The following is a 26548-nucleotide window of genomic DNA, read 5'->3' as shown; positions in this document are numbered from 1 at the left end:
ATATATATATATATATATATATAGTTACTATCAACTAGCCCACAAAATACCTCCAAACGCTATTCAAGCCTATCCTAATTCCAGAGCTATGATGCACTCTCTGTCTTTTCACCAGTCTGGTCTGCCTCGTCCTACGCGACCTATTATGGTCTCCAACCATCCCGTATATTTTAGTTTCCCTTAGGCTACTCCAACTTTCACTTGTATCTTATATCTGAATTTATAGAACTTTAGTGCACTTCCCAGGGGGGTCACCCATCCTAAGATTTCCCTCTCCTTAGCACGCTTAACCCCGAAACTTTGATGAAATCGAGTGCCTTAGTGCTGATATAATCGCGTCCACTTCCTCGCACGGCCTTTATTACATGATCTGGAGCAAGTCAAAGTCTCACAGACTCCGAGACACCCGCGTAGCACGTCTTTCTCCTTTACAATTACTATTTTACCCTTTTTCGATCCTTAATATTTACCTTTCACGTTCGTGTATAACTACCTTTCGTCCTAGATTCCCAGATTCCCGCTAGTAACGAATATACCTTTATCGCCATTACTTGTGAGTACTCAGGTACCAGCTTATTCGGATTTCCACTCACCATCCTTACATAATAATCTACAGCAAAACTGATTGTCGACTTTCTCTGAATCCTCCAGCAAACCTTGCTCCTGCTAAGCCTCGAATGTTATTCATTTTAATCCTTCAGACTGCTAATCGTCTTTCTCACGATCATTTTTCACGCCATACCCAAATCCGTAGCTCCTCTAAAATATCACATCCCACTTATCGTTTGTTTACGATATTTCCTTTCCACGCTCCATGCCGTTAGGCGTACCTAACTAAATAACCTGATTAACAATTTCGACAGAATCTGTTTTACCATTCTTACTATTTAATATCTGTACGCAGCAAATATCGACAATACCTCACAGAACATACGGTTATATGACACATTCCAGCCATCCAGAGCATCCAGTTCCAGGTAACAGAACAAATATATCAAGACTTGCTTCTATAACTTCCCATATAATCACTTACCTTCTTCCGTCGTATGTAAGGCTTATATAAGGAATCACATTTTCCTATAACTTGGCTCTATCGCACGATCTTAGATGTCAAAGAAGAGTGACCACCCTAGATATCCCGCAGCCTCCTGTTTATAAATGTGGCACTTCACACCATAAACAGGACTCTACTGGACACGACTTTGCAGACAACCCCTAGGACGACCTGCTCTGATACCACTTTGTCACACCCTAATCTCCCTAGGGTGTGATGGGCACCCGACCCTTACTTAGGGCCGAGCGAACCCTCTGACCCTTAGTGCACACATAATCTTTTTGAACTTTTAAATCAAATAAAGATGAAATACATAGTACAACTTTCAAAAATATTCTTTTTCGTTGTTCTCAAATCAAATAAAATCTGTAATCATATGGGGTTCATATCATAACACAAAATGACACATCGGCTGATGGGGCCGCTTACAGAACTGACATTCTATACCCACGACTCTGTCTGCAAAGTCTCTAACATTAATCAGAAAGCATAACATATAAAATCTGACTCGGCAACACTCCAGGAGCAAATGGAGCTTGCTAACTCCGCCGGATCATCTTCCATAATGGCTTCTACTCATCTGGGTGTACCTGCGCGGCATGAAACGCAGCCCCCGAAGAAAGAGGGTCAGTACGGAATATGTACTGAGCATGTAAGGCATGGAATACAGAAAACAGTGACATAACCGGAACAACTGTACAAAAGTAAGTACATTAGCCAGAATACCAAGGTGCTTGCTTTCCGAACGTAAATCATGCGTACCGATGTCATATATCAGAGGAAGTACAGAAAATAAGTAGATCATCCAGAGTGCCACAATGCTTACTTTCCAAGCACAGACCATGCATGCTTAGTGCTGCGGAACGTGCAGCCCGATCCATATATATATATATATATATATATATATATATATATATATATATATATATATATATATATATATATATATATATATATATATATATACTATATTGCTGCGGAACGTGCAGCCCGATCCATTTATATATATATTATATTGCTGCGGAACGTGCAGCCCAATCCATATACATACATACATATATACCGTATCCGGCCCTCTAGTGAGGGACTCGGTCAATCAAATCATCATATGCCCTCCTGGCCACCATAACACATCATCATCTCATCATGTCATCATATACATATACCGTACCCGGCCCTCTAGTGAGGGGCTCGGTGAACAATGCAGTGGAGTGCGCACGATAACATACTCGGCCCGGGACACGGTGAAAGACATATTGGGGCGTGCACGAGCAGAGTAGTGGGAAACTATATGCATATGAATCAAGACTCGATAGATAGGTGTGCAAATTGACACTTGGGGTTCATATCATAACACAAAATGACACATCGGCTGATGGGGCCGCTTACAGAACTGACATTCTATACCCACGACTCTATCTGCAAAGTCTCTAACATCAATCAGAAAGCATAACGTATAAACTCTGACTCGGCAACACTCCAGGAGCAAATGGAGCTTGCTAACTCCGCTGGAACATTTTCCATAATGGCTTCTACTCATCTGGGTGTACCTGCGCGGCATGAAACGCAGCCCCCGAAGAAAGGGAATCAGTACGGAATATGTACTGAGCATGTAAGGCATGGAATACAGAAAACAGAGACATAACCGGAACAACGGTACAAAAGTAAGTACATTAGCCAGAATACCAAGGTGCTTGCTTTCCGAACGTAAATCATGCGTACCGATGTCATATGTCAGAGGAAGTACAGAAAATAAGTAGATCATCCAGAGTGCCACAATGCTTACTTTCCAAGCACAGACCATACATGCTTAGTGCTGCGGAACGAGCAGCCCGATCCATATATATATATATATATATATATATATATATATATATATATATATATATATATATATACTATATTGCTGCGGAACGTGCAGCCCGATCCATTTATATATATATTATGTTGCTGCGGAACGTGCAGCCCGATCCATATACATACATACATATATACCGTACCCGGCCCTCTAGTGCGGGACTCGGTGAATGAAATCATGCATGTGAACATCATATATCATATACATACCGTACCCGGCCCTCTAGTGAGGGACTCGGTGAATCAAATCATCATATGCCCTCCTGGCCACCATAACACATCATCATCTCATCATGTCATCATATACATATACCGTACCCGGCCCTCTAGTGAGGGGCTCGGCGAACAATGCAGTGGAGTGCGCATGATAACATACTCGGCCAGGGACTCGGTGAAAGACATATTGGGGCGTGCACGAGCAGAGTAGTGGGAAACTATATGCATGTGAATCAAGACTCGATAGATAGGTGCGCAAATTGACACTTAAGGATCATAACCGAAACAGAGATTTACCAGAATCAAGCATGATCTTTAAAACGTCAAAGCACTTGCCTTTTTTAAAACGAAAATCATGTATGTCATCATCATAAATCATAAATGAATGTCATGTATCAATATAATGACGTGGAACGTACGGCCCGATCCATATATCATAATGTATTAATATAATGTCGTGGAACGTACGGCCCAATCCATATATCATAATGTATTAATATAAGGCCGTGAACGTACGGCCCGATCCATATATCATAATATGTCAATTCTAAGACTCAATGGACAAGTATACTTACCGACACCGGAAGGCTCAGAAACAAGTTTCGGGTCAATCCGATTTAGTATAAGAAAGTTATGGGCGTTTGAAGTACAGAACCTTCTACGAACGTTTCAGATGCCATTTTTGGAAAATCGAAGCAACAATCACATCAAGTACCTTTCGGATATCGTCATGGATCAAATAAAATATAGCTTTTGGAACCATATGTACATATTAAAATATATCAACGACTCAATGGAATAATCGAACGTGCTAACATTTGAAAATCAAAACTTTAGTCATATCAATTATCTTTCGAATGCCATTCGGAAACATATCAAACTGAACTTCGGACATCATGAATACGCATCAAAACCACATGGAACAGCTTATGGAAATCAAGGACGTTAGCCATCCTAGTGGCTCTAAGAATAGAAATCTCTTTGAAGTCATACATATAATTTGTCATGTTAGTTTCACAAAGACCATGCCAAAAGAAAGAAAGGGTAAGCCTTACATACCTGCTCCACGTCCTATTAGCTATGCTTATTTATCCAAGCTTGCTAGTCTACATTCAAGAAGAGTTACGCAATCATTAGATTTGCCGTCATATACTTGTCTTAATCCTTCAAATGAATTCATTTATAATCTGCCGAAATTTCGGCAGCATTTCCCTTGTAAATACACCATCCCCGAGAATCTAACTCGGCCAATATCAACAACAATTCGAGAATTCAACTCGGCCAAATTATCAACAGCAATACCAACAATCATACTAACAACTTCAACAATCAATCCAAAATATATTCTAACATAGTTCAAGAACTTTCAAACAATTCACATAATGTTCAAACAACCCAACCAACATACCACTTCACCCGAAACCTTCCAAATTCAACAAGAACAATAACAACACATTTCTTCTCTTCCAACTTCATGAATTACACAAACAATTCACATACTAACAACATTGTCTTCCATAAATACAAGAAGGCTATATTTAAATCAGATTAATGTCTAAAACAACTCTCCAACCATTACAACTTCACTAGAATCATTAAACTTTCATTTTCATCATAGAATTCATTACAACAACAACCAAAATACTAGATAAAATTAATTCATCATCCCTATACAACACAACACACACACGGCAAAACTCCACACCACACGACCACCACTCCAACACACTAAATTCATGGTTCTCATTCATTTCTACATACTACAACATACCCAAACCATTCATAACATATAAAAAGAGAATTAGACCTTACCTTTTCCACTTGTCTTCTTAACTTGGTGAGGGTTGCTTCTTGCAAAAATGGATGGTTTTCTTGCTTCAACAACTATCCCATGTTAAAGAGGACCTTCCAATTGGTGGGATTGCTAGAAGAAAATATTTTTTGATCAAATCTTTCAAGGGGTCAATATTTGGTGGTCATGGCTGAATGGCCCTTTTGTTTCTCTCCAAGTTTCTTGAAATTTCTAAGTGGTGGAAGATGAAAAATGTGACTAATAAGTCATATTATATACACACATATAATTCACTTATTTGGGCCAAGGCCCATTCCATAGTGCACGGCCACATGGGCCTTCTTTCTCTCTTTTTTTCCAACACTTTTAAGTCCCCATAATTCACTTTTAACCCCAAAACTCTCCTTGGTATTTTCATGAGCCACCTTGTCAATTTCCCTTTTGACCCCTAGCTTTACCTAACATTTCCACATCAAAATTTTCACAAACAACTTGTGTGTTAAACAAGATCAAACTATGGCCTTGTCCTTGACTTCTCGCAATTGTCTCGAATTATCCGAACGTACAAAATACGGGCTATAACACGCAGATACGGTACTATGTTATATATATGATATGATGGCGCATACGCTATGATGATACATGTATTATGATTATATATGAGATAGGCATGAAAGGTATACACCCTTAAAAGTTACGCGGGTTATGTCTACATCTTATGCCCTATGATTTATTTAATATGTTTATTTCATTCATGCCTTACATACTCAGTACAATATTTGTACTGACGTCCGTTTTCTTTGGACGTTGTGTTCATGCCCACAGGTAGACAGGGAGGCGACCCAGGTTTGTAGAAGCCGATAAGCAGAGTTTTGAAAGCACTCCATTATTTCGGAGGTGCCATTGATTTACCATTTTATGTACATGTATGTTTTGGGCACGACGGGGTCCTGTCCCGTCCATATGTCTAGTACTCTAGTAGAGGCTCGTAGATACGTATGTGTGGGTAGTATGGTCTCACAACTTTGATAAGTATATATATATATATATATATATATATATATATATATATATATATATATATATATATGTATGTATGTATGTATGTATGTGTGTATTATTTTGATAGCCGAAGGGCTCATGTATATAAAGGTTATTATGTTTCCAAGTGAAAAATGATGTTTCCATGATTTGAGTATGAATTTGATGAATGAACGCTTAACGAGTAATGATAACTAGCAGAATGAGCGGTGCTCGGTGGATAGCCCCGAGTACCCGTCGCAGCCCCTAGTCAGGTCGTGACACTTATGCTTGTGAATCCTCTCTTTCAGCCGCAACAAGTAGGGATCCTTATATTGCTTCTTCTTAACTTCAACGACTATGGAGGAAAGAGCTTTATTCTGAACAACCACACCGCCATCCTCAGAGTCCAAAAGTCAAACTCCAAGACTGGCTAAACGATGAACTTCCTTGGTCATGACCCTCTTGTCTGCATCAACATGAGTTAAACTTCCCATGGAACGCCAACTAAGAGCATCAGCCACTACATTCACCTTCCCTAGATGATAGAGAATATCCACGTCATAGTCCTTATGCAATTCGAGCCATCTTCTCTGCCTAAGATTCAACTCTCTTTGCTTGAAAATATACTGCAGGCTTTTATGATCGGTGAAAATATCCACATGCACTCCATACAAGTAGTGATGCCATATCTTAAGTGCAAAAACCACAGCTGCTAATTCTAGATCATGAGTTAGATAATTCTTTTCATGAGCCTTAAGTTGTCTAGATGCATAAGACACAACTTTACCATGCTGCATTAAACCACAACCAAGACCAACTCCTGAAGCACCACAATAAACTACGAACCCTTCGGTTCCTTCTGTTAGCGTCAACACTGGAGCAGAAGTCAATCTCTTATTTAACTCTTCGAAACTCTGTTCACATGCATCCAACCATTGGAATTTTGCCTTCTTCTTAGTCAAGCTAGTCAATGGAGCTGAGATAGACGAAAAGCCCTCAACAAAACGCCTGTAGTAACCTGCCAGACCCAAGAAACTTCTGATGTTTGATGCTGAGGTGGGTCTGGGCTAGTTCTTAACAGTGTCGATTTTCTAAAAGTCCACTTTAACACCTTCGCCTAAAATCACATGGCCTAAGAATGCCACTGACTTTATCCAAAACTCGCACTTTGAGAATTTTGCATAAATCTTACGATCCTTGAGTGTCTGCAATACTATTCTGAGATGCTCTGTATGGTTTGCCTCACTACGAGAATACACCAATATGTCATCAATAAACACAATGATGAATAAGTCAAGACAGGGCTTGAAGACTCTGTTTATAAGATCCATAAAAGCTACTGGTGCATTCGTCAACCCAAACGACATGACAAGAAATTCAAAATGACCATAGCGGGTTTTGAAAGCGGTTTTCGGAATATCAACCTCCTTAATCTTCAACTGATGGTAGCCCGATCTGAGGTCAATTTTGGAATAACACTGAGCACCCTAAAGTTGATCAAATAAGTCATCGATTCTGGGAAGAGGATACTTGTTCTTAGTGGCAACCTTGTTCAGCTGGCGGTAATCTATACACATACACAAGGATCCATCATTCTTTCGGACAAACAATACTGGTGCGCCCCAAGGTGAGACACTTGGCCTTATAAATCCCTTGTTAAGAAGATCCAGCAACTGAACTTTTAACTCCTTCAATTCTGTTGGGGTTATTCTATACGGAGGAATAGATATCGGCTTAGTGCCCGAAAGTTGATTAATTCCAAAGTCAATCTCCCTATCGGGAGGAACTCCGGGTAGATCATCTGGAAAAACTTCTGGAAACTCACTAACAACTGGTACTGACTGAAGAGTTGGAGTCTGGGCATCTGTATCCCTGACTCGGATTAAGTGATAAATATATCCCTTGGAGATCATCTTTCTGTCTCTAAGATAGGAAATAAATCTGCCCTTGGGTGCTACCGAATTACCCCTCCATTCTATGAGTTCATTGGGAAAATGAAAAGTTACTGTTTTGGTTCTACAACTGTCACGACCCGACTAGGGGCCGCGATGGGTACCCGGGACTAACCACCGAGCACCGCTCGTTATATTACTCGTCATACTCATTTACACCCTTTTATCGAATTATATTCAAATCATAGGAAATTTGTCTTTCATTTGAAACATACACACTTTTGTATACATTGGCCCTTCGGCTATCAAAATAATATATATATATATATATATATATATATATATATATATATATATATATATATATATATATATATATATATATATATATATATACATATATCCATATTAGCAACTTCGTGAGACCATATAACCCACACTGCGTATCTACGAGCCTCTACTAGAGTACTAGACATATAGATGGGACAAGACCCTGTCGTGCCCAAAATACATATACATATATATAAAAGTATAAACCCGATTAGCACCTCCGGAATAATGGAGTGCTCCTGAAAATCTGCTGATAGCTCCTATAGGTCTGCGCCGTCTCTCGGTCTACCTGTGGGCATGAACACAGCGTCCAAAGAAAACGGACGTCAGTACGAATATTGTACTGAGTATGTAAGGCATGAATGAAATAAACATGGTAGAGAATCATAAATCATGAGGTGAAGGCAAAACCTGCGCGACCTTTAAGGATGAATGTATTTCATACATATATTACATATACATAATCGTCGTAGATGGATCATCAAAGCATATTCATTATCATGTCATATAATTCATCAGCGTAGTACTGTATCTGCTCATACACATAAACGTTATCCGTATTCGGCCACGTAGGGCTCAACAATATCCGTATTCGGCCACGTAGGGCTCGACAATATCCGTATCCGGCCACGTAGGGCTTGACAATATCCGTATTCGGCCACGTAGGGCTCGACAATATTCGTATTCGGCTACGTAGGGCTTGACAATATTCGTATTCGGCCACGTAGGGCTCAAAAATATCCGTATTCGGCCACGTAGGGCTCGACAATATCACATACACAATATCCGTATTCGGCCACATAGTGGCTCGACCATATTATGTACATCATAACATGGATCGGTATATCTCATCATCATCATTGTCATCACATACATCTCATAAGCGTATCGTGACCTTTCATTAATGCATACATCTAGATTTAAAGACAATCTATGAAGATCACATCATATCCGTAGCATGGACTTCGTATGAATATTGTAGGATAGACTTCATAATCTCTAGGCTTAAGCTCAACATTACCACTATCATTTATATAGCATATCTCTTACCTTTATCTCATATGAAATCCTCTATAAACATAGACTCGTAACTTTGCGGAACATTGGTCAAAGGACATGCATTAAGGCTCATGGACAATCTATAACAATGTCGGGGTGACATAAGGTCGAGAACCCCCGAGTCCATTATGGAGCATTCATAAGCATTATGCCTCACCTTGAAGGAATTAGTATATAAGGTGAGTGTAGTCAATGAACAATATCAATGGATCGTAATATGGATCACTAACCTTGTAGAACCATGATATTATAGGCCTTAGTATCTTTAGACTTAGACTCATCATCATCATTACTACATTCGTAACATACCTCTTATCTTATCCCGTATGGCTATTCATGGACATAGGCTCTTAGTTTTCCGAGAAATAGGAAAGTCATGGAGAGGTAAGGAAAATACTATCATAGGAATCATATAAGGATCATAACTTCGTAGGAATATCATATCATGAGCTTTATGACTTCTAGACCTAGATTCATTATCAACGTCGTCATGCTCGTAACGTGTCTCTTTTCTTTATTTTGTGATGCCCTTTATAATCATAGACTCATAATTTTTGATACGTAGGAAAATCATGAAGAAGGAAGGAATATCATATCATGGGATTCATGCCTTAGAAAGAAGGGACTAGCCTTACATACCTTTGTCGTTTAGCTAAGCTATCGGTCGCTTGCTCTCCTTAATGTCACGTCGCTACCTTCACGAAAGAATCCGTATTAACGTTAGCTAATCGACTTAAGGGAATACGTCACTATTTCTAGAGAAAATTGGGCAACACTTCCTTTATTTATACTACCTTTCCCATAGTCTATATCAACGCCCCAACGTTCACAACAACATCCACAATATTACAATCAACAACCATCATTTATATACGTTTATCACATTCCACCATTTTCCTCCAATTTTCCCACATTTATCCTTATAACTCATTTTTGTGTTTTTCGCACATTTAATACTTGTTTCATGGTATAAACATCATTTATAACGTATTCATAATCACAACACATCAACATTCATGATTCAATTCCACTTTCATTCAATGGTGACACTATTCACCCATTCAAGACCCATTTCCCATGTCTTTCTACAATTCAAGCTTCTTAGTCTTCTAATACCTTAAACAACATGATAAAGTCATGGAACTTACCATAGATTATAGTTGAACAAGTCTTGAGTTGAAATGATTCACTTGGACAAAACCCTAGTTCCGCCTTTTATGGAATTTCTTGACTTAAATGATCCTTTGATGTGTTTCTTACACTTGGTTTTTGTAGATTGATGAAGTTGATCTTAAATTTTCACTTGAATTCTTGTTTTGGAAGAGTTTGGAATGTTCTAGAGAGAGATTGGGTCGTGGAGTGAGAAGGTGGAATGAATTAAATGAACTTGGACCATTATTTTATAAATACAAAATCTGTCCCGATGCCATTATACGGTCCGTATAATCGACCGTAAAACTGCTCCAGTGGCTGCCCTTTTCTGTGTCAACTTGACGGTTCATTTTAAGTGCCGTATAATTTTATACGGTCCGTATAATCTACCATAAAACCCACCTTTCCTCAACTTCATTCTGTGACACTTCTACGGTTCACTATACAGCCGTAAAACCATTATACGGTCCGTATAATCGACCGTATAATCCACCAGTTCACTGAATCTTATTCTCATTACTTCGTTTGATCTCCGATCTTTATGGAACCTTCTTAACAATTGTTTAACACTTTAATACCAATCTAAAGGAAGTTATTGTTTATCCCTAAGACCTCATTATGCAATATCAACATATCCATGGCCACACACGATCATAAGCATAAAAATAAGGCATATGTACCCTAAAATGTTGGGGCTTCGTCTCGAACCTCCACTGGGGTTTGAAATAAGTGTGAATACTTGAACCTCATACTCTCATATTCATAGAACGTATTGGAGATATAGTTTACATGATGAGAGAGCTTTCACTCACAACTAACTTACTCGGTAGCGTATGTCCCTCTCTTAACTGACTCTTTCCTTTCTTCATCTACTACTATCTTGGAAATTCTACTCCCCATATCTTACTTCTTTAAAACTTAAGTACCATCTCCCCTACAATCCCCTTTAAGTTCCATCGGTAGTACCTTTTAAAAAGTATTTCATAAAGATTATAGGTGACGGATCAATACTGTCCTCAAGGATACATATAAACATTATTAATACCACATATCGTACTTTATCAATTACCGTCGCTACATAGCGTAAAACCTCTCAATTCATACTTGCTTAATATTACAAATATTCATTTCTCCTTTCACACACTATCAAAGGTGCAGATGTACCTATGACGGCATCGGGGTATGACTCTGGATCCTGTCGCTCAGCTAAAGCATATATACGGGGCTGAGTGGCACCTAAAGTAGATGCTCCCCCTCTGCCTCTACCTCGACCTGTTTGAATCGGGGAAGTCTGCCCTCCCGGGCGCACCGAAGAACAACCAGCCGCTGATCCTGCGGGCTGAACCGCACGCCTACCGCCTCGAAATGGGCACTCTCCCATAATATGACCTGACTGGCCGCAAACATCCGAACCCAATCGGCATGGTCCCCAATGTAGCTTATCGCACTGGGTACATTGTGGTATAGATGATCTCCTCTGGCCTGAATCACTCCTATACCTGTTACATCCGACATTTTTGCTTATTCGAAAATTCAAGATAAATTGACTTGTAATGAATAAGGCCACAATTGGTCATTTCTTGGTGTGAATGTGTCGGTTATAAATACGTTGGTGTGGAATTACGGAAGGAGGCCAAGGGCAAAATTGGAATTTTGGAAACTTGCTTCATGAATTACAAAATAAAGCCAATTGGACTAAAAAAAAAATAAGAAAGTGAGGCCCAAATTTAAGGGCCCAACCGGCCACACCATTGATCCAAGCCCATGGATTAATTAAATTCCATGTGACATTATATAATTATCCTAATCTATAGAACATTCAAGAATAAACAAGAAAAACCAAGAACAAGAAAAGAAAGAAGCCAATTCGGCTAGAGAAAAAAAGAAAGAAAGAAAAAAAGAAAAAAATCCTTGGAGCTTCAATCTTGATTCAAGAATTCTAATTTTGTTGCAATCTTGCCAAGTGCAAGATTCTCTACAACTTGGTATAATTATCTTGCCAAGAGGACAACTTTAGTGGCAAGTGAAGAACTTGAAGGAAAGGTAAGAATTTTGTGCTTTTGTTATGTTGTGAGAGGTGTGTGTATGATGTAGTGAGTGGAAATGAATGAAAAGCATAACAATTTTGTGTGTTGGAATTGGATGTGTGTTGGCCAAATATATGCATATTTATTGCATAATTATGGTGACTTGAATTCATGTTGAAATCTAGTTGTGATTATGGTAGGACTTGTATTAGAAATGAAAGTTGAATGAATTAGGGAAAGTTGGAAAAAACATAGTATGTGGCCGTGAGATGCAAGGAGTGAAATGGAAGTGAATTAAATTTTGTTAGTATGTTAATTGAGAAATGAATGAAGGAGTAATGGTTTTTGTTGTTATGGAAGAATGGTTATTAAGTTGTTGAAGGAAATTATTTAACTTTGTTATGGTTTATGTAAAAATGGAAATGAAAGTATCAAGAGGTAAATTATGATTATTGTTGATGAATTTGGAAGATGGAAATGTATAATTAACTTGTATGTTGAAAGTTAGGAAAAATTGGACAAGTAGTGGCTTAATGGAAAGTTGGTATGTTTTGCATATCTTGTGTATATTGTGTGGAAATGGTATGATATGCCTCCGACGTATGTTGTAATGATTTTGATGGATGATGAATATGAGAATAATAAGTTTGGGTTGGAAATGTAAGGTTGAAACGCAAAATGTTTCGTTATGTCGAAAGGATGGCTAGTGATGCCATATCGTATGTTTAATGCATATTGTTGTTATTGATGCTATTTCTGGGTTGTTGTGATGATGAATTGAGCCGAGCTAAGTCTCGGGGATGTCTTATATACAGAGGAAATGCTGCCGAAATTTCGGTAGGCAAGTCTGTGTTAAGTTGAATTATTGAAAATTTTGAAACTAACAAATGGTAAACTTGACCATTTCTAGATTTTGGACGAAATTGAAGTCGACGACAAGCGAGCGTAAGGCGCTATCGAGGTATGTGAAGCATTTCCCTTTGTTCCTAGGCATGTTCTGGATGTGATAGGCTCGGCCGCGAGCCTTAAGTACGACTCTGTTCCCCGGAATTCGAGACGGAAAACCGCTCCAATTCCTTCAATTCAATTGAAGCTATTTTCTTACAAATTGCCTTTAAAGTGAGTTTTTGTACAAAACTTCCCTAAACGGAGTCGGAACACTTCCAAACGATTATGGATGACCTCATAAGGTCTATTAGCGATAATTTACATATGTTGCCTCGAGTTGGTCCGAGGCGGGCCCGCAAGGCCCGATATCTTCTGTAATACTTTAAATACTTTCGTTTTGTCCGATTTTCTCAGAAACCATCTGAACTATTATTTTGATTATGATACAACTATTTTTATGAAATTCTTACAAAATTATTTCTGAACATCTGAGAATCTGATTCTGATAATAATCTGTCGTGCCTTCCCAAGTAGGATATAGGCGCATACTATGCATACTATCCGGATACTCTGATTTTGACTCGCCGTTTGGCACCCTTCAGTTTGATTGAGTCTGTATGTTGAGTCTGTATGTAAGTAGTTTCTCATTTATCGGTTCGTGTCTGTCTCAATGCATTCCTTCACTACGTCCCGGGCCAGGTTCTGTTATCGTGCATATTTCTCTGCATTGTTCACCGCGTCCCTCGGCGTGCGGGCCGGGATCTGTATGTCTGTATGATATTATGATCTGTGTATGGGGATGGCGGCCAGGATGGCATATGATCTGATCTGATTCTGTCTGTCCACCGCGTCCCGTACTAAGAGGGCCGGGTTCTGTTACCGCGCCCCCAGACAGGGCCGGGATCTGTATGAATGTATGCATGTGCCATCTGTATTTATTTAAGCACATGCCTCTGTATGATTATGTATGACTCTGTACTACTCTGCATGCATAATTCTGTCCGACATACTTCTGTCTGTCCGTCTGAATTACGACTATATCTGTATGTCTGTATGGATTCTGATTCTGTATGTCCGTATGGAATTTTATTCGGTACGCCCGTATGGACTCCGATTCTGTACGTCTGTATGGATACTGATTCTGCTCGTCTGTCCGTATTATGATTCCGTCTGTCCGTCCGAACCATGATTCTGTTTATCTGTATGAACCACGACTCTGTATGTCTGTCTGGATCATGACTCTGTCCGTCCGTCTGATTTATGGGTCTGTCCGTTATATTTCTGTGACTCCGGTTCGGACTATGTTTATATCTGCTATGTTTCTGCTTTACATACTCGGTACATTTTTCGTACTGACCCCCGCTCTTCGGGGGCTGCGCTACATGCCCGCAGGTACAGACGCACCAGGTGATACGCCGCCAGCGTAGATTTCTGACTCTGCTGTTTGAAGAGCTCCTTCGATCCGGAGCATATACTTTTGGTATATATCTTCTGTTCTTCCGTATGTTCTGTATGTATGGAAATTCTGGGTACGGCGGGGCCCTGTCCCGTCATATGATTTTGTATGTCTGTAGAGGCCTGTAGATAGATGTGTGGGTTACGGGTTTCGTCGGTATGTTAGCCTTATCGGCTTATATGTAAATGTCTGTATGTTCAGGTATGTATGTATATATATGTATGTTTGCGCGCGTGCCGTATTTGTATCGACCTACTTCTGTGACTTCTGTTAAAAAAAAAATCCGTATGATTCGAAAGTCGGTCGGGTAGGTATGTACGGGTACCCAGTTAGGGTACCAGTCGCGGCCCACGGGGTTGGGTCGTGACAATACCGAGAGCCCGACTTTGTAAAACTCTGATCCGGTCTGGGATGACTAGAGAAATCGGACCCCTGGCTTGCAACTCGTGGAGGTACACTAGTCACTGACTGACCTGAGTGTCTAGAATATGACTGCCTCGATCCCCCTATATAGTCGCTATCAGCACCTATGGATCTGGCCCTCTTACTTTGCCCCTGACCCATATCACGCTCGTCCTTTTGCGGACGTCGTTGCTCTTCCAGTTTTGAGCATGGGCTTGAATGCGGGAAATATCCATCCCGTCTTGCAATGAAGTCGTTAAGCAATCTTTGAACAAATGTGGCCCTAGGCCACTCACAAACCTATGCACTCTATCTCCCATATCGGCCACCATAGCCGGGGCATATCTAGCCAATGAATTGAATTGGAGACTATACTCTCGGGCACTCATGTTCCCTTGCCTTAGATTTAGAAATCTATCCACTCTAGCTCGGCTGACCTCCGGCGGCAAGTAGTGGCGGATGAAAGCGTCTACAAATTCTTGCCAAATCGGAGGAGGTGCATTCTTTCCTCTTTATAATACCCAGTTATTATACCATAAGACTGCCACATCCCGGAGTCTATAAGATGCTAACTCCACTGATTCGGTTTCGGAGGCATGAATAATCTTTAATTTCCTCAACATCTCATGTATGAAACCTTGCGGGTCTTCATCCGTCTTCAACCCGAAAAACTCTGCAGGATTTAAAGTCATAAAGTCATGGGCTCGGGTACTAGCTGACCGATCACTTGGGCCCGCATTCTGCCGCTGTGCCTGAGCGGTAACCAACTGTGTCAATAGATGTATGGCCTCGGTCACTTGTTGACCCGAAGCAACCAGTGGAGGAATTGGAGTTGAAGCTCCTCCTTGTTCTTCTACATTGAGCGGGGTAGAGGAAGTATTAGATAAAGCCTCATTATATGACTCGCCCTCTTCTACATTTGTGGGCGGCTCTCTTTCTACCCGCCTTTTTGTCATAGTCTTGCCCTTCAGGGCGGCCGTAGCATTTTCCTTTGGCGGCATTCTGAAATCACAACACACTATTAGGAAGGATAAAATCTTATACACGGCTCAATCGCACGATCTCATAAGAAGAAATATGGTCATTTTTCCTAAATGCCCTGTAGCTTCTTGTTTATTAACGTGGCGCGCAACACACCATAAACAAGACTCTACTAAACACGGCTCGTAGACACTTCCTAGGACTGAACTGCTCTGATACCACTTTTGTCACGACCCGACTAGGGGCCGCGACGGGTGCCCGGGGCTAACAACCGAGCACTGCTCGTTCTATTACTCGTCATATTCATTTACGCCCTTTTATCGAATTATATTCAAATCATAGGAAATTTTTCTTTCATTTGAAACATACACACTTTTGTATACATCGGCCCTTCGGCTATCAAAACAATATATATATATATATATATATATATATATATATATATATATATATATATATATATATATACATATATCCATAATAGCAACTTCGTGAGACCATATAACCCACACTGCGTATCTACGAGCCTCTACTAGAGTACTAGACATATGGACGGGACAAGACCCCGTCGTGCCCAAAATACATATACATATATATACACAAAAGTATAAACCCGATTAGCACCTCCGGAATAACGGAGTGCTCCTGAAAATCTGCTAATAGCTCCTATAGGTCTGCGCCGTCTCCCGGTCTACCTGTGGGCATGAACACTGCGTCCAAAGAAAACGGACGTCAGTACGAATATTGTACTGAGTATGTAAGGTATGAATGAAATAAACATGGTAGAGAATCATAAGTCATGAGGTGAAGGCAAAACCTGCGCGACCTTTAAGGATGAATGCATTTCATACATATATTACATATACATAATCGTCGTACATGGATCATCATAGCGTATTCATTATCATGTCATATAATTCATCAGCGTAATACTGTATCTGCTCATACACATAAACGTTATCCGTATTCGGCCACGTAGGGCTTGACAATATCCGTATTCGGCCACGTAGGGCTCAACAATATCAGTATTCGACCACGTAGGGCTCGACAATATCCGTATTCGACCACGTAGGACTCGACAATATTCGTATTCGGCCACGTAGGGCTCGACAATATTCGTATTCGGCCACGTAGGGCTCAACAATATCCGTATTGGGCCACGTAGGGCTCGACAATATCACATACACAATATCTGTATTCGGCCACGTAGTGGCTCGACCATATTACATACATCATATCATGGATCGGTATATCTCATCATCATCATTGTCATCACATACAGCTCATAAGCGTATCGTGACCTTTCATTAATGCATACATCTAGATTTAAAGACAATCTATGAAGATCACATCATATTCGTAGCATGGACTTCGTATGAATATTGTAGGATAGACTTCATAATCTCTAGGCTTAAGCTCAACATTACCACTATCATTTATATAGCATATCTCTTACCTTTATCTCATATGAAATCCTCTATAAACATAGACTCGTAACTTTGCGGAACATTGGTCATAGGACATGCATTAAGGCTCATGGACAATCTATAACAATGTCGGGGTGACATAAGGTCGAGAACCCCTGAGTCCATTATGGAGCATTCATAAGCATTATGCCTCACCTTGAAGGAATTAGCATATAAGGTGAGTGTAGTCAATGAACAATATCAATGGATCGTAATATGGATCACTAACCTTGTAGAACCATGATATTATAGGCCTTAGTATCTTTAGACTTAGACTCATCATCATCATTACTACATTCGTAACATACCTCTTATCTTATCCCGTATGGCTATTCATGAACATAAGCTCTTAGTTTACCGAGAAATAGGAAAGTCATAGAGAGGTAAGGAAAATACTATCATAGGAATCATATAAGGATCATAACTTCGTAGGAATATCATATCATGAGCTTTATGACTTCTAGACCTAGATTCATTATCAACGTCGTCATTCTCGTAACGTGTCTCTTTTCTTTATTTTGTGATGCCCTTTATAATCACAGACTCCTAATTTTTGATACGTAGGAAAATCATGAAGAAGGAAGGAATATCATATCATGGGATTCATGCCTTAGAAAGAAGGGACTAGTCTTACATACCTTTGTCGTTTAGCTAAGCTATCGGTCACTTGCTCTCCTTAATGTCACGTCGCTACCTTCACGAAAGAATCCGTATTAACGTTAGCTAATCGACTTAAGGGAATACGTCACTATTTCTAGTGAAAATTGGGCAGTACTTCCTTTATTTATACTACCTTTCCCATAGTCTATATCAACGCCCCAACGTTCACAACAACATCCACAATATTACAATCAACAACCATCATTTATATACGTTTATCACATTCCACCATTTTCCTCCAATTTTCCCACATTTATCCTTATAACTCATTTTGTGTTTTCGCACATTTAATACTTGTTTCATGGTATAAACATCATTTATAACGTATACATAATCACAACACATCAACATTCATGATTCTATTCCACTTTCATTCAATGGTGACACTATTCACCCATTCAAGACCCATTTCCCATGTCTTTCTACAATTCAACCTTCTTAGTCTTCTAATACCTTAAACAACATGATAAAGTCAAGGAACTTACCTTAGATGATAGTTGAAAAAGTCTTTAGTTGAAATGCTTCACTTGGACAAAACCCTAGTTCCGCCTTTTATGGAATTTCTTGACTTAAATGATCCTTTGATGTGTTTCTTACACTTGGTTTTTGTAGATTGATGAAGTTGATCTTAAATTTTCACTTGAATTCTTGTTTTGGAAGAGTTTGGAATGTTCTAGAGAGAGATTGGGTCGTGGAATGAGAAGGTGGAATGAATTAAATGAACTTGGACCATTATTTTATAAATACAAAATCTGTCCCGATGCCATTATACGGTCCGTATAATCGACCGTAAAACTGCTCCAGTGGCTACCCTTTTTTGTGTCTACTTGACGGTTCATTTTATGGGCCGTATAATTTTATACGGTCCATATAATCTACCGTAAAACCCACCTTTCCTCAACTTCATTCTGTGACACTTCTATAGTTCACTATATAGCCGTAAAACCATTATACGGTCCGTATAATCAACCGTATAATCCACCAGTTCACTGAATCTTATTCTCATTACTTTGTTTGATCTCCGATCTTTATGGAACCTTCTTAACAATTGTTTAACACTTTAATACAAATCTAAAGGACGTTATTATTTATCCCTAAGACCTCATTATTCCATCACCAAATCGTCGCTCGTTATGCTTACCCGATACGCCACAAATTTGATTTGCTTTCCTTAGCAACCTTCTTTCCTCGTACTGTATGCCTTTAAAATCCCGTCGAGGGTCATCTAATACTCTTTCTTGCTCGTCAAAACATCGCATACGCTATGTCCTTTGTTGGCCTACTCACTGTACATGTGCGGGGGATTTTTCCAAGGTGTAACAACAACACACTGAGGCATAATAGGACTCTAACCAGTCCATACCCATGATTACATCAAAGTCCACCATCTCGAATTCTATTAAGTCTGCTATGGTTTTGCAATGATAGACTAACACTGGACAATCTCTATAAATACATCTATCTATAACTGACTCCCCAACTGGTGTGGCTACTTCAAAGGGTCCACGCAACTATTCGGGTTCTATCCCAAACTTCTTAGAAATATAAGGGGTTACATAAGATAGAGTGGATCCTGGGTCCATAAGAGCAAAAACATTGAAGGTGAAGACTGTTAGCATACCTGTGACAACATCTCCACGGGGTTCTGTATCTTGACGTCCTGACAGTGCATACAGACGGTTCTGGCCACTGCCTGTATTTCCAGACATTGCTGCCCCACGCCCCTGCTGGGCTTAGGAATTTCGAGGAGCAGCTGAATTAGTGGACTGAGCTACATTGTTGTTACCTCCGGTATTCTGTCTTGATAACGGACAATCCCGTAGAAAATGACCTGGCTGACCACACCCAAAACAACTATCTATGCCCAAATGGCATACTCCTGAGTGCTTTTTACCACAAGTAATGCAAGTAGGGTGTTGGAAACCACGGTTAGTCACACTGGCTTGTGACTGTGAACCTGTTGTTCTGAAGTTTCGACCTTTCTGATTAAACTTAGATCTCTGAGATGGGGCACCAGTTTCTTCTATCCTCATAGCAACCTAAGAGCTCTCTTTGGATCTCATGACTTGAGCCAGGGGGGATTTTGCCCCGAGCCTATAAATACGACCCTTGCGTTTTTTATTTCAATTTTTCACATTCCAGAATCCGTTCTAAAGCTCTAATTAGAAGTTCTCTCCTACTCTCATCCTGCCATATCAAGGTAAATCCCTCTCATGTATTCCTAAGAAATTCTAACTCTTATACATAGATTCTTAACAAGATTCTATGCTACAACCTTAGTGTTTTCATTAGAACTCTTTTCAAAAGTTCAAGTGAATGAACTAGAGTTCTTACTCAAAAGTTAGGATCTTTCTTGGGATTTTGGATCAATTAAGGTATATAAGGCTAACTATCTACGTGCAGGAACATCATTGTTCTTCCCCATGCCACGTTCTTCTATGATTACCATGAAATCCTCAATTAAAGTAGAGTTATGCTCTAGTTCATGAAAAGCGTTAATGCTATTGTACTTTATATGATGAAACTCTGTATTTCATTCATGTATATCATTTTGAACTTCATGAACTCATCGCGTAATCTATCTATACTCATGTGTCGATTTTCATTAGTTTAAATCATGAAACACTAAGTGTCTACAAACTATGATTGCTCTTCTTCCATGAACTCTCCATGAATCCATGTGTCATGAAATCTATGTCTTGATACATGTTAGAATTATAATATGAAAACCTTACGATTATCATACCCAAGATAGGAATTACGAAATGATGAACAACTATACTTGGGCTTGAGGCAATATGTTATATACATATAATTAGGCCCGAGGCCACATGTTCTCCACTTATAATTGGGTCAGAGTCCGCATGTCATGAAATTTCGTAAATAGGTGACTCCCCATATCAAAAGGGTACTTTATGATTATGATATCCCTGCCAGTCACGTTTATGTTTTAGTTACACTCTTATTCCATATTATACATTTATGATTTGGATTGTGCATTCCCTCGTGAACCTCTTTAGTTCCATTCATTCTATTGGTTTTACATACGAGTCTTATTCCACAATACATAAGTCATTTTTGCGGTAGGCGCTGTATTTCATGATGCAGGTGTAGAGATTTAGGATGATAAGACTTCCCGTTAGGACTTGCACATATCATCTTGTCGGTGAGCCTCATTATCATTCGGGGCGTTATGTCTTTTATCTCAGTCATGCTAGACATTTAAGGTATATCGTGGCCTTATCTCGGTAAACAGTTAGATTTCATGTTCATGTGAGAGGTTTCGAGACTAACATGTCATGTTAGTTTATCAGATGTTGTCTCTAGCCATTGCGGCTATACGTTTACGTTTGAAAACTATTTCAATATTTTAATGATGAGACTTATTCCGAATTTCAGCATTTAAATTAATATGATTTATAATTCCGTACAGTCATGGTTCAAAAATTATGTCATGTATGTAGTTCGCTCGGTCAAGTCCTAAAACCGAGTGCCGGTCTACCAAGCCTAGGTTCCGGGTGTGACAACTTTAGCATTTACTTTCATTACATGAGCTAAGTAATACACATATACTTGCAGTCGACTAGACTCTTTTTCCTTAATTCAGTTGTTTATATTTATTTATTTGGGGCAAACCAAGTCAAAGGTGAACTTTCAATGCAACCATTCTTAAGATTAAGATGTCTAAATCTAAATACTTATATGATTGTTAAGATATTATCACATATTTTGTTCACTAAAAAGTAGAATTATTTATTAGTCACCATTAGAATGGGTATAATTAAGCATAATTAAAAGCTAATAATATATAAATTAAAAATAAATATTATACTCATAATATATTAAAAATTAATTTAGATGGCATTGTATAAATTATTTCTTTGGATCAAACTCAAAAAATTAGCGACATAGGTAGAGCTCGGCTATAATGCTTGGAAGGTAGTGGCCATGGTTAGTGGAGGAGTTTTCTATGTTGGTTATATAGTGGTAGTCGTTGGTAGTCATATGATGATAGCTAAAACAAATGAATATACAATAGTGACTAGCGGTAGATATGGCTGGTGAAGCTGGTTGTGCCCTAGAGTTGATTGAGGATGGTGACTAATGACGAGATTGTGGTGGTGTATAAAGGAGTCTAGTGATAAAGATCGTTGTTTGGGGGAGGACGGTGATATCTGATGATGGAGGTGATTGGTCGCTTGTTGGTAATGATTGACATTGGTGGTTGTGCGGTAGAGACTAGTGGTAGAGGTGATTGGTTGTCACGACCCAACTAGGGCCGTGACGGGTTCCCGGGGATAACTACCGAGCACCGCTCGCTCTATTGCTCATCTTACTCATTTAATGCCCTTTTATCACATTTATACCCAAGCATAGGAAATCCATATTTCATATGAAAATATAAATACTCTTATATACATGTGCCTTTTTGGCTATCAAAATAGTGATACATATATACATATATATATATATATATATATATATATATATATAGTAGACGTCTCGTGAGACCATCTAACCCACACTGCGCATCTACGAGCCTCTACTGGAGTGCCCAACATGAGGACGGGACAAGACCCCGTCATGCCCAAAAATACATATACATGACTATATACACAAAAGAATAATCAAGCACCTCCGGGACAAGGGAGTGCTTCCAATCAGCTGACAGCTACTATGGATCTGGATCGAGCTCTCCAGCCTGTCTACCTGTGGGCATGAACACAGCGTCCAAAGAAAACGGACGTCAGTACGAACATTGTACTGAGTATGAGAGGCATGAACAATGAAAGAAGACAATGATATAAAGGGAATATCAATATGAAACATCTGGATCCGACTGACACATATATAAAAGAAGTAATGCATGCTATCTTACTCATACTCATAATCATATCATATATGAAAAATGTATAAGCTGCCCGTCCATATCGGATCGGTGTGATAATTAATAACATTAGCCTGCGTCCAAGCCTCCCGCGTCCGGGGTATCATCTCATGCCGCCCACTAGTGGTGTTTGCCCATGCCATCTGGCCATGGGGTATACGTATAGCTGCCCACCTTAGCGATGACTGCCCGGCCAACTAGGCGCGGTGTTATATCATCATCATCATAATATGCTCATCATGGTATGCTTATCTTATCATAGTACAAGCATAAGGCTAAATATCAACTATACTTTATCGGGGTGACGTAAGGTCGTGATCACCCGACTTCATTATGGAGCAATCATCGACATTCTGCCTCACCTTGAAGGAATGAGCATATAAGGTGAGTGTAAGCAATAAATAGCATCATTAACATCATAGGGGTATCACATCATATGTATTAGAATTTCTATACTTTACTCATTACCTTGTATAGCAAATTATAGACATAGACTCATCTCTTCCGGAACTTAAGAGATTCATGGATAAGAAAGAGAGTCATGCTAAAGGAGTCATGCCATAGAAATAAAGGACTAGGCTCACATACCATTGACGTTTAACTATGCTAGCGCTTGCTTGTTCTCCTTCTATATCTCGTTTCTACCTTCAAGAGAAAATTCGCATTTGCGTTAGTTAATCAACTATAAGAACACGCCACTAATTTTAGGGAAGATTGGGCGGCACTTCCTTGGTTTATACTACCTTTTCCATATGCTATATCAACTCCCACACATTCACAATAACATTCACAATATCACAATCAACAATCGTCAACATTCATAGTTCAACCCAACTACTATCCAACCATAACACTATTCACTCATTAATGACCCATTTCGTATGTCTTTCTACAATTCAAGTATCTTAACCTTCCAATACCTTAAAAAACATGTTATAGTCGTGAAACTTACCTTAGATGGTGGTTGAACAAGCTTTGAATGGAATCACTCCTCTAGCACCCAAACCCTACTTCACTTCTTTTGGGTTTTCTTGAGAAAGATGAACTTTAGCTAGGTCTTATACACTTTATTTCATGGATTTAGTGTTATTGATCATGAATTTCCCTTGGTTTTTCTTGTGATGAAGAGTAGAGAGTATTCTAGAGGTTTCTAGAGAGAAATATCGTGAAGATGAAATGAATTTTATGAGCTGGGGTCTCCTTTTAATGACTTAAAATCTATTCCGTAATGAACAGTGACTGAAGTGCACAGTGGTCGTAAACCCACTTTACGGACCGTATACTGGTTTACGGTCCATCCTTCACGACCGTATTTAAGCATATCAGAAACAGAAAGGCATGCTGGAGATCATGGAAATTTACGACTCAGTTTACGGGCCGTATTTCGATTTATGGTCCGTATTCCAAGTCGTTTTTAAACATTTGAAGCATTTAACGGAAAGCTGAAATTTTTGAAAGGTTGGAGGACGATAGCAGTTTACGGTCCGTAAATCACTTTGCGGGCCGTATTCCACTTTACAAGCAACTGGGTCAAAGTGCAAACCTGTAACTTTTCACTGTACGTTCACAGAGAAATTTCCGAGGTGTAACACTCTTCCCCCCTTTTGGAACATTCGTCCTCGAATGTTAAACACTCGGGATTCTACTAAAATTTCGCCAGAGTTTCCCCTGTAATTTGGCACTATCAACCTGTCACAACAACCCATAATATCATTGCCTCACAGGGCTACATCACAACATCAAGATATTTATTGCCACACATAACCAAAAGCATGAAAAATAAGCATACATTTACGAACATATAGGCCACATTAGGCCACCATAGCAAACAGGGCCGCCTAAGACACAGATCTCGGACCAAACCAAACAGAATCTGTGGACATATGAGCTGCTTACAAACTGACTCTTCGTACCCACGACTCTGTCTGCAAAGTCTCTAACACAAATCAGAAAGCACAACTTATGCATACTCAGACTCGGCGACACTCCGATGGGAAGTGGAGCTCGCCAATCCCGCTGAAACCTCCTAGCCAAGTCTTCCGCTCATCTGGGTGTACCTGCGTGGCATGAAACGCAGCCCCCAAAGAAAGGGGGTCAGTACGGAATATGTACTGAGTATGTAAGGCAAGAATACAGTAAGCAGAATCATAATCAGAATCAAAGGTACAGAAGTATAACAGACGATCAGATACAGATGTACAGAACTTATGTACGATATGCAAAGTGATAGAAACAACTTACTGGAAATACAGACCATGCATGCCAAGAACGGTATCCAGTCTCTTGCGGGACCCGGGGAAAACGTGGCGCCGCCCTGCCCTAGGCGCCATACACATCTAACTCCAAAGGTATTGCTCCAATCACCGACACACAATCATCATATCATATCATAATAGCAGATCATATGTGGTTCACAACCAGAACACATCATACTTCAGAATTCATATACGGCGCCCGGCCCTCAAGCGAGGAACTCGGAAACCGCGCGCACGATATAAACTGGCCCGGGACTCGGTGAAGGAAACAGACTCTATGCACGAGCAGAAAATGAGAAACTAAATGCACATAATCAAGACTCAAGGGATTAACCTAACGTACTATCCGAATATCCGTAACAAATTACTTATACCAGAATACTTATATCAGAAGGATTATGCCAGAATACTTATCTCAGCGTATTTATGTCAGAATACTTACTTCAGAATACTTATTTGTATCAGAACTTTCATACCAGAACGCTTATGCCATATACTTACATCAGAATGTTTATGTCAGAATTCTCAGACCAGAATACTTATGTCAAAATACGGATGTCAGAACACCTAAGTCAGAATCCGCCTATCGGGATTATTAGATACTTAAACTAGGGAGGACATACAAATCATAAACAGACTCGGAATCACAGAATGGAATAGCCCCAATATATCAATATCACACCTTACTTGGCTCTAAGACATGCCAAAAGAAAGAAAGGGTAAGCCTTACATACCTGTGTCGCGCCTTACCAGCTACGCTTATGCATCCAACTTGTTTGTCTACATGCAAGAGAATTCATCCATTCATTAGTTTCATTATCATATACTTGCCTTAACCTTTCAAACACATTCACTTATATTATGCCGGAATTTTGGCAGCACCTCCCCTGTAAATATACCAACCCCGAGAATATGGCTCGGCCCCAAATCAACAACAGCACACCCGAGAATTCAACTCGGCCAATTGTCAACATTCCGGGAATTCAACCCGGCCAAATTATCAATAACAATACCAACATTTATATTTCAACTTCAATATCAAATTCAATTCACACAATATTTCAAACAACTCAAACAAGGCTCCAACTCACCCGAAATTGCCTCCAAACCCGAGAACTGCACCAAACACATTCTTCTCTTCCAAATTCAT

This window comes from Lycium barbarum, chromosome 7, assembly GCF_019175385.1.
Source record: "Lycium barbarum isolate Lr01 chromosome 7, ASM1917538v2, whole genome shotgun sequence".
Lineage (NCBI taxonomy): Eukaryota > Viridiplantae > Streptophyta > Magnoliopsida > Solanales > Solanaceae > Lycium > Lycium barbarum.
Note: the sequence above shows the minus strand (reverse complement) of the source record.